General features: G+C 38.0%; 1 long non-coding RNA gene across 3 annotated transcripts in view; it reads left to right on the plus strand.

Moving 5' to 3' along the window:
- Positions 1-10,614, plus strand: part of LOC118352800 (uncharacterized) — a 95,733-nt gene extending 85,119 nt beyond the window's left edge. For all 3 annotated transcript variants that reach the window (XR_004810555.2, XR_004810553.2, XR_004810558.2), the window contains exon 6: positions 9,715-10,614. This is a non-coding gene — a long non-coding RNA (uncharacterized LOC118352800). The remainder of the gene's footprint in view (positions 1-9,714) is intronic.
- Positions 10,615-11,622: the final 1,008 nt, after the last annotated feature.

The following is an 11,622-nucleotide window of genomic DNA, read 5'->3' on the forward strand; positions in this document are numbered from 1 at the left end:
TGACTCTTATACCAACTTTCTTTGCCAAATATTTCTCTCAGAGACCTTATGGGGAGGCCTTGGTATGTCTGGGATCATATTCCTACATTTTGGGGTTCCCTGGTCATAAGATAAGAGCATTGTGATCTTATCCCCAATTCTAATGTAATCACTTGTCATATATAAACAAACCTATGTCTAACTGTTCAAAAGAACAGTTGTTAGGTGGAACTTACCCCTGAAATCCAAGAGACAGTAACTATGGCAAACCAGACTGGGCCACAGGGAGCCACCAGTTTCCCTAAATCATTTGCATTTTACTACAGTGATTCTACCTCCTAAGTATAATTCAAATAATTTCTTGGACTATGCCTATCAAATCAATGTTTCTCCTCCTAGGAAAGGAGCAAGGGAAAGAATAGAACGAGGAGTTTGATAGTATACATAGAATTTTCTATTTGAAATTTTATTTTAAAAAGAGAGGAAAATTAAAAAAAAAGAGAGAGAGAGAGAGAGGAAAATAATTAATTAATTACTTGAGAAGCATTTACTCAGTATTATGACCTGTCTTCAATTACTCTCTGTTCACCAGGGGTAGCTAACATCCATTCTTCTCTAAATCTAAGCCTAGTCATGGTCTCCTTCCTTCTCTTCTCTCTTGCTCTGAGTCATTGTTTTGATCTGCTTTCAGGTCCTATGCTAATCGGTGTCCCAAGCTGACCCATGCTGGTTCATTTAAGTGAAGCAGTGCTGTTGTGCTTCTTGAAAAGAATTTTTGTTTCTTCTTCTCTTCTTGTTCATCATGAAATCCTTAAATTCTCACGTCCTGATCTGCATTATTCTCTGCTTGCTATGATCTATGCAATGCTGAAGTGATGAGGCACATCTACGTCACTGATGTGCCCCTCTGGTAATGTGCCCTACAGAATGCTGCATGTCCTGCTGGAGAGGAGTGAGGGGTATTATGAATCCCTAGATGGAAAGGAAAATTAGTTTGTATAGTACTTAGAAAACTATCCAAAATCTTTATATTCAAGTCCCTCCTTCCACCTGACCCACTCTCTTGAGTAGAGGCAAGGGGAAAAAATTAACAGTTTTATTTTTTATTTGGGACCCATTTTTCATTTGGGACTCTTCTAACTTCTGTGCACTCCTTATGTTGTTGAAGACTGACTCTACCTTTTCTGTCTCCACCCCAGAAAGCCTGGGGAAATATGTGCTACTCCTGGAGCATCAGGTAACTCAGGGCATATCCTCTGTTTCCTCTGGCCCCTGTGGTTGGTTTATGTTTGATATTCACCAATAAACTAAGGATATTATTAGTGATATTGAGAAAAAAGTGAAATCCTGGATCTAACAGAAATAGAGGTCAAATGAAAGGCAAACACATACTACATGCAAGTCAGAGATGAATGACAACTATGGTCTTAATCAGAGTTTTGGAAAAGACTTTGTGTGACTCCTGACTCACACAGAGGGAAAGCAATTTACATTTCACATCTGAGACAGAACAATCTGTCACTTAGAAATATTTGGGTCAGTAATATCGTCGGAGAATGAAATCATGATGAGAACGTGAGAGTGATCCCAAATAAACTGGATAATCAGAAAAATTCCAAGACATGAAATCTTCCTTCCTTTTCCTTCATATTTATGTATATATATGTGTGTGTGTAATTATGTATATATATATTTGTATATTTATATTGTATAATATATTGTATATGTATATATGCATATTTATATATTATGTATATAAATTTATATATATTATATGTGCACAGATATATGTGAACTTATATATACATTTTATATATAATAAATTTATATAGTATATATGTAATCTCTACTCTGCCACTAAGAGACTGGCAGATGATAGGTGGTTTACAAATTTCATCCAGATTAGAAAATTATTAGATTCTCTGCATCTTTACCCTATGATGGAATTTTACTTACAGACATTTAGAATTGTTAGCAGGAACAAAAAAATAAAAATGGTTTCTTAAGGAAGCATATTGTGATATGGAGAAAAGATAATATAGGCATATACAGGTATGAAGAAAAAGAATAAATTGAAATATTTCATTTTTCAACAAAATGACTTCGGATGTGTCTTTAAAGGATTTTCTATTTAAACTATCATTTAAAAATTATCTACTTTATAGATCTTGGGGCTTAAAAATAATGGTTGCTGCTATATACAAATACTTTGTGAAAAAAACATTAAAATCACATATGTGTAAACATTTAAGGCTGGTTATCAGCAGCAGAGCTGTCTTTGTTTACCATAAATGTCAGACTCAAATTCTTCCAAATTCATTTGTGCTAAAAAGGATGTCACACTTCAGTTCACTACATCCTCACACTGTGACTAACAGAGATTTTTACCCATGACCAAAACTCAGCTGCATTGTCTAGGCAATACTTTATTGTATCCTAAAGCATCCCTTCTACAGAAAAAAAAAAAAAAAAAAACCTGAGCTGCCTGGTTTTTCCTCTAGAAACTGCTCAGCTGTCCTGCAGGTTGCTATTTGCACTCGGCAGCCTGGGAGGTTGCTAAGCAGCAAGCAATGCTTCTCTGCTCAAAGACCTGCTATGTTTCAGGGCCTTCTTGCTCTAGATTTTCTATTTAATGATAAAGGGACTTAATAAAGCAATATTGGCTGAGCTTTTACTTAAAACATATTCAATGTCCTTGATATAGTGACCATTTTAGTAACAGCACTTCATTTGTGTTGAGATCATAGTATGTTAGATTTCCAGTGTTATTCAGCAGTTATCATGTCTACATCCCCAGTTTACAGATGAAAAAACTGAAGCTCAGAAATGGGAAGTAAAATTTCTAATTTGTGGGTAAGTAAATTGTTTATATTCCTCAGAACCCACTCTGAGTATAAACTCCACTGTCAGGAAAATTATCAAGGAGAGTGAGTTGCTGAGACCAGATCGACACTGGATAAAGGATCCCCTCAGATCTAACAAAAAAAGTCCTTCTAAACAGCCCTTACTTCTTTTCTTGGTCTCACATCAAGAAATGGATGAACATCGGAAATCCAGAAAAATTCACATAATACATGTACATTTAAGTTCATTTAAACTCAGAATACATAGGTTCCCTAAAGTCCATCTAAAAATACTGTAGGTTAAGGGACACCTAAGTGGCTCAGTGGTTGAGCACCTGCCTTCTGCCCAGGACATGGTCCCAGAGTCCTGGGATCCAGTCCCACATCAGGCTCCCTGCATGGAGCCTGTTTCTCTCTCTACCTGTGTCTCTGCCTCTCTCTTTCTGTCTCTCATGAATAAATACAAATCTTTAAAAAACAAATACTGTAGGTTAAAATCCCAATTCTAAATGTTCTGGATGTCAAGAATATTCTCATATATTTTGAACTCATCATTGCTTTGTCCTTCTTAATATTCATTGAGTACTTACTATGTTCTAGGAGCTTTACCTGTATTCAGATATTCATTCGTCTTAAAAACCCTAAAGATTGTTACAATTATACTCTTCATCTTACAGATGAGGGAATTGAAACACAGAGACATTAAGTAATTTGGTGAAGGTCACAGAGCCAATAAGTGGTAGTATTAAGACCAAGATTCTAACTTACATGGTCTCGCTCCAGAGCTGGAATGTGCTTTTCACCACAGAATAATGTGATTGATCAAGCATTCGAAACATGCCACTCACTTTTGTTGACTTCTTCAGTTTTCCAAACCTTCTGAAGAAGGTTATCATTATTATTTCCATTTTTTAGATGAAGAAACTGAGATTTATAGAGATGAAGTCCAATGTTGCTAAAGCTATGAAGTTATAGAACTGAGAAATAGACCCAGACCTTCTAACACACAGGGGGCAGCATTACTTTCTTTATAGCAGTACACTCCAATAGAATTTTCTACATTTGGGACACCTGGGTGGCTCAGGGGTTAAGCGTCTGCCTTCGGCTCAGGTTGTGATCTCGGGATCCAGGGATCAAGTCCCACATCGGACTCCCTGCATGGAGCCTGCTTCTCCCTCTGTCTGTGTCTCTGCCTCTTTCTGTATGAATAAATAAATAAAATCTTTTTTTAAAAAAAAGAATTTTATACATTGATGTAAATGTCCAGAATGGTAGACACTACTTGCATCTTTATTATAATTGTCCACACTGATATTACAACTGAAAACATAGGAACAAAGGACCTGATTTTGTATGAGAATTGAAGCATGAATTCCAATTGTTAAAATAATGTCCACACAAAATACAGCATCCATTCCTGATCAAAACTCTTCAGAGTGTAGGGATAGAGGGAACATTCCTCGACATCTTAAAAGCCATCTATGAAAAGCCCACAGCAAATATCATTCTCAATGGGGAAGCACTGGGAGCCTTTCCCCTAAGATCAGGAACAAGACAGGGATGTCCACTCTCACCACTGCTGCTCAACATAGTACTGGAAGTCCTAGCCTCAGCAATCAGACAACAAAAAGACATTAAAGGCATTCAAATTGGCAAAGAAGAAGTCAAACTCACCCTCTTCACCGATGACATGATACTCTACATAGAAAACCCCAAAGCCTCCACCCCAAGATTGCTAGAACTCATACAGCAATTCGGTAGCGTGGCAGGATACAAAATCAATGCCCAGAAATCAGTGGCATTTCTATACACTAACAATGAGACTGAAGAAAGAGAAATTAAGGAGTCAATCCCATTTACAATTGCACCCAAAAGCATAAGATACCTAGGAATAAACCTAACCAAAGAGGTAAAGGATCTGTGCCCTCAAAACTATAGAACATTTCTGAAAGAAATTGAGGAAGACACAAAGAGATGGAAAAATATTCCATGCTCATGGATTGGCAGAATTAATATTGTGAAAATGTCAATGTTACCAAGGGCAATATACACGTTTAATGCAATCCCTATCAAAATACCATGGACTTTCTTCAGAGAGTTAGAACAAATTATTTTAAGATTTGTGTGGAATCAGAAAAGACCCCGAATAGCCAGGGGAATTTTAAAAAAGAAAACCATGTCTGGGGGCATCACAATGCCAGACTTCAGGTTGTACTACAAAGCTGTGGTCATCAAGACAGTGTGGTACTGGCACAAAAACAGACACATAGATCAGTGGAACAGAATAGAGAATCCAGAAATGGACCCTGAACTTTATGGGCAACTAATATTCGATAAAGGAGGAAAGACTATCCATTGGAAGAAAGACAGTCTCTTCAATAAATGGTGCTGGGAAAATTGGACATCCACATGCAGAAGAATGAAACTAGACCACTCTCTTGCACCATACACAAAGATAAACTCAAAATGGATGAAAGATCTAAATGTGAGACAAGATTCCATCAAAATCCTAGAGAAGAACACAGGCAACACCCTTTTTGAACTCGGCCGTAGTAACTTCTTGCAAGATACATCCACGAAGGCAAAAGAAACAAAAGCAAAAATGAACTATTGGGACTTCATCAAGATAAGAAGCTTTTGCACAGCAAAGGATACAGTCAACAAAACTCAAAGACAACCTACAGAATGGGAGAAGATATTTGCAAATGACATATCAGATAAAGGGCTAGTTTCCAAGATCTATAAAGAACTTATTAAACTCAACACCAAAGAAACAAACAATCCAATCATGAAATGGGCAAAAGACATGAACAGAAATCTCACAGAGGAAGACATAGACATGGCCAACATGCACATGAGAAAATGCTCTGCATCACTTGCCATCAGGGAAATACAAATCAAAACCACAATGAGATACCACCTCACACCGGTGAGAATGGGGAAAATTAACAAGGCAGGAAACAACAAATGTTGGAGAGGATGCGGAGAAAAGGGAACCCTCATACACTGTTGGTGGGAATGTGAACTGGTGCAGCCACTCTGAAAAACTGTGTGGAGGTTCCTCAAAGAGTTAAAAATATACCTGCCCTACGACCCAGCAATTGCACTGTTGGGGATTTACCCCAAAGATACAAATGCAATGAAACGCCGGGACACCTGCACCCCGATGTTTATAGCAGCAATGGCCACGATAGCCAAACTGTGGAAGGAGCCTCGGTGTCCAACGAAAGATGAATGGATAAAGAAGATGTGGTTTATGTATACAATGGAATATTACTCAGCTATTAGAAATTCAAATACCCACCATTTGCTTCAACGTGGATGGAACTGGAGGGTATTATGCTGAGTGAAGTAAGTCAGTCAGAGAAGGACAAACATTATATGTTCTCATTCATTTGAGGAATATAAATAATAGTGAAAGGGAATATAAGGGAAGGGAGAAGAAATGTGTGGGAAATATCAGAAAGGGAGACAGAACGTAAAGACTGCTAACTCTGGGAAACGAACTAGGGGTGGTAGAAGGGGAGGAGGGCGGGGGGTGGGAGTGAATGGGTGACGGGCACTGGGGGTTATTCTGTATGTTAGTAAATTGAACACCAATAAAAAATAAATTAAAAAAAAATAATGTCCACAGAGCTGTTATCATAAATATCTTTATTCTAAATAAATCAAAGAAAAGACAAAACAAAATTTTAAAAAGTTAGGTAAAAAAAAAAAAAGGTCACACCTACTGCTACAATTTCCAAACATAAGTGAAATAAAGTGATATTCTTTCTTGATTGTATGTACTTCATCCATTTTTTTTCTTGGAATCCTTTTTTATCCCCAAGTCAGACTTCGGACATCCTGGTTGATACTTTCTTTTAGATTCATTGCTTGGGTTTGGTTTCTCAGCACAAATATACTGATTTCATGCTCTTATTTATTAATCTAGTCACATATTAAAGAAATTGAACTGAATGATCAGTTTGACTGGTATAGTAGGTATAGACATGAGGATGTTCTCATGCCATCCATTAAAAAGATATACTTTCAATTTCCACACCTACATTGTAGTAGATAGGCCAGCCCAGTCATAATTAACAAAGCTGGAACAGAAATATGAGTTTATATATGTTATGAAATCCAAATTGTATCTTCTTCTCCCCTGCCCTGCTCCTATTAATAGTTAAATTCATGATTCACCATTCTACATGCTTAGGACTGCCTTGTCTCTAGCTCTGGCTTCAGTTTTTATTTTGGGTAACATTCACAGGTCAGCTATCAAGGCAGCTCCTCTTTATGATTACCGTTGAACAGACTTCTGAATATTGGTCATATTATAGATGGAATGTTTGTGTCCCTCACCTTCAACTAAATGTGAAAGCCCTAACCAAATACAGGCCAATGTGCCTGTATTTGGAGGTGGAGCTTCCAAGGAAGTAAAAAAGGTTAAATGAGGTCAAAAGAGTGGGGCCTTGATCTGATAGGATTACTGTCCTTATAAGAAGAGACACCAAGAAAGCACTCTCTCACACGCTCTCTCTCTCAGCCTCTCTCTCTCTCTCTCTCTCTCTCACACACACACACACACACACACACACACAAGCTCAAAGGAAAGATAATGTGAGGACAAAGCAGCTGTCTCTGAGCCAGAAAAAGGATCCTTGCCAGAAATAGAACCCTATTGGCACCTTGATCTTGTACTTTCCAGTCTCCAGAACTGTGAGAAAATAAACTTCTGTTGTCTAAGCCCTACAGTCTGTAGTATTTTGTTATGGCAGCCAGGTAGCGTAATATATATCTCTTGCTGACATGGGCAGAAAGTGACTGCCATGAACTCTCAAAGAACAGAGATTAGGGACCAGTCCTTTTCACAAGTTCAGAAAAAGTAGAAAAAAAAAATGGACTAACCAACCAAGCCAATGTACAGATAGATGTCGCCCACAACTCTGCACCCTGAGAAGAGATGACCAGGAATGGGCACTCAACATACTGCTCACAAAGTTAAAAGCCTCTAGAAAGGGTTCCACGAGGACCAGCACTTGTGGAGGAGTAAGAAGCTCCGAGAAAGATCCACATCATTGGGGTGGACATGGCACATTCAGAGTGGAAGAGGCCCAATTGTTGATATTTGAATCCAGTTTCAGCCAGGCGCAGGCTACCAATATCCCAAGGAGAAATTAAGGAGAATAAGCAATGCCAATTCAATTCCACACATACTTATTGATACGTACCCTGTACCAGGCTAGCTCATAGCTACTGCAATAACATATATATGCACAGAGAGTATTAGTGGATCACAGAAGACAAACAATGATGGTAGTCATGGAGGAAGAAGTTGAGTAAAGAGATGCTCTTGAATGAGGTGATATTAGAATTAAAAATGCAAGGTTATGAGAGAGATAGGTTGAAAACAAAGGGAAAAGGACAGGTAGAGATGACAAGGTGAATATAAGTTTGAAAAGGAAAAAGAACATGGCAGACTGGGTGACCTCAGGCAAATCGATATCGCTAAAGAGTAAATCCTAACATGGAGATTGGTGATATTTGTTGCTGGAAATCTAGGTAGAAGTCAGATCATGAAGAGATGCATGTATTGTGCTAAGAAAATTGGGCATTATGTTATTGGTAATGGACATCTTTGAAGAGCATTAAGCAGAAGAGTTACATGTTACATGTAAGTGGTCCCAATGGGAGTGTGAAGAAGGGACTGGTTCAAAGACCAAAAGTTTTTTACCAAACCAGGCAAGAGATAAGGAATGGTAACTAATTAGACTACTAAGACTATTAAGAGACAAGGTAGTAGTTAGTAGTTGGAATAGAGCATAGAGAACAAATTCAAAAACTAGTTACAGAAAGAATGGACAGGATTGCATGTCTGAATGTGGAAGACAAGAAAGAAGACAAAAACAAGGTTGCTAGCTTGAGTGACTACATAGGTTATTGCCTCCAGGGGACACAGAGAATATGGAAGGTGACCACAGATGTAAGTTCAGTTCAGAAATCCTGAATTTTAATTGCCTCTTGCATAGGCAGGAGGTCATATACAGGCAGCCATTGGATACAGAAGTTTAAATTTTATTAGACATATTTGGTCTACAAGATGTAAATATGGAGATCAACAAAGTTTAGGAGAATATTGAAATAGATAAGATTAGTCAGGAAAGGCATGCAAAGAGGAAAGAATTTTCCCAACATTTTAAAAGGAATGTGGAGGAGAAAGAGAAGCCTGGCAGGGAGCAGCTACAATATAAGGAACATCTGGGATCTTACAAGCCAGGAGAGTAATTTGGAGTGATTGACAGCATCACTGAAACAAAGATACCAAGTGAATAAATACCAAAAATGCCATTTTAGTTTTGTAAATACTTGGTCACTGATAACCTTAGAACAGTTTCAGTGGAGTGGCTGGGATGGCAACCAAAGGCTGAAGAGTAAAACGTAAGTGGGAGGTAGGGAAATCAAGACAGGGAGTAGAGCCTCTTCTTTGGAAAGGTATATATAATTCTACACCAAATATTACAGATCAAGGAGATTAAGAGAGACACGCAACAGCTCAATTAACCAATCTCTTCATGTCCAAAGGGAAAACATCCTATTAAGTTGTAAATAGCCCTTGTATTGGCACTACATGGAAAGGGAGATCAAAAATGAAATCAAAAACATCATGTTTGAACATGAAAAACAAAGCTCTATTCTGAGTGGTGGATGAGATATAAAGAAATGCCAGATGCAGCCTGTGGTCCCCCAGGCTCACCATAGCACATAGAGATGAGACTCAAAATAATCAAGAACTAAATGGTCAGAGAGCAGCTGAGAGTCAGATCTTAAAAATGAATAAGGCACCAGTGTATGTTTACTTCTTTGTTCATATGCAACCTAACTATTCTCACTTATTATCTCTTTCAAGGAAGTCACTGAAAGGATGTGACCACCAGTTGACCTGTGAGCTAGACCCCTGGCAATCAGAAGCTCTTTGTTCTTGGCATGTATGATCTGCCCACTGTTTCAGCACTAGAAGCAAGCCTTAAGAGAGGAATGTGTTATTGAGACCATCTGGATTAGATATATGACTGAACCCCACCCATTGAGGCCTCTATATAAACTCTTAAGATTTTGCTGGATAAGTACTGAGATCTACTCATCTTGTGGCCACCAAAGACAAGCCTTGTATGCAAGTTCCTTCGCCTATTAAAACTGCTGTCTACAGATCTGGAATAGCTTGACTCTTTCTTCAGTCTCTTTCTGCCCTCCATATACAGGCGCCAATTCCAAATTTTATGAGAAGAACTCTCCAGGTTTTGAACCAATACCCTTCATTTGAAAACCTGACTCCTGACAACTAAACTCCCAGCACATTCCCTTGCAGCCCCTAAACTACTGGGTAGAGTTAATACCATTGCCCCTGGCTCCGCGGGGGAGAGGCCCTTTGATCGCCCCATCTGAGGCCATTTAGGACTCCCGTAGGACCAGCTCATCACCATAATGGGGAATGTAAAGAACCCCAGAGCAATAGCAGAGTATAAAGATCATATGGCTGCTGGCCTGCTCCAGCATTGTGCTCACATTTCACTAGGTCTTGCTTCTGTGATTAAACCCAACCTACCATACTAAATCAAAGAGTACAACCCTGGACCATTTCCTTTGGAATATTGCTTGAATCTTCACATTAGTCCCTGTCAGGAGTCTGTTAATCTAAGTCTAGATTCCTGCCTCATGCCCACCACAGGATTAGATTTCATCATCCAGAAGTTTTGCCCAGGAGCTGGGGTAGCCATGAATATGCTCTTAGATCCCTTCCTATAGAGAAGACAGCCACAGCAAAAGTTGTCCACAGCATGGGTATTACAGCCTGGGGGATCTTGAAGCTGACACAAAGTCTTAGTATATCAGTTCAAGTCCTCTTTTGTTTCATGAAGAATGTACATATATATCTCTTTCTATAAATCAATAGATCAGTAGTGTACTTACTTTGCTAATGCTCAGTGTAATCTTTGTCTTTTCTGCAGAGATATCTGTGCCTAAAAAGATCTTCGGAAGAAGGATCTATACAAAGTGAAAGCACTTGAAAGTTTTAGATTCTATCCATTATTGATCACAATACCATGGAAGGAGGATTTATGCGCCATGGCCATAGGCAAGTCATTTAAGGACTCTTTGGCTTGGGTTTTTTAACTTTAATTGTGGTAATAATACCTGCCTTAGTTACTGTCAATAGGTAACTATTATCATAGGGTAGTTGTAATGTTAAAAGAATGTATTACTTAACTTATTTGTGCCTCAGTTTCTTTACCCAAAAAAACAGGAATAATAAAAGCACCTACCTCATAGAATTGTGGTAAAAAAAAAAAAAAAAACTACTTGTGTATATAAAATATTGAAATACTTCTCATATACAAAGGATACTTTTCCAAGGAGATATACAAATGGCCATCACTAGCGTGTAAAAATATGCTCGACATCACAAATGATTAGAAAAAATGCAAATCAAAACCACAATGAGACACTTCTTACCTCTTACCTTCCAGAATGGTTATTATCCAAAAAAAAAAAAAAAAAAAGGAAGTGTTGGTGGTTGAAGAGGATGTAGAGAAATTATGTCTTTTGGTAGGAATGTAAAATGGTTCACTCATTATAGCAAATAGTATGGAGTTTCCTCAAAATATTAAAAATAGAATTTCTATATGATCTATCATTCTCACCTTAGGGTATATATCCAAAAGAATTGAAAACAATATCTCAAAGAGATAGTTGCATAGCTATGTTCATTGTAGCATTATTCACAATAAGCAAGAAGTAGAAGAATTTAAATATCCAT

The sequence above is a fragment of the Canis lupus genome, chromosome 29, assembly GCF_003254725.2.
Source record: "Canis lupus dingo isolate Sandy chromosome 29, ASM325472v2, whole genome shotgun sequence".
Lineage (NCBI taxonomy): Eukaryota > Metazoa > Chordata > Mammalia > Carnivora > Canidae > Canis > Canis lupus.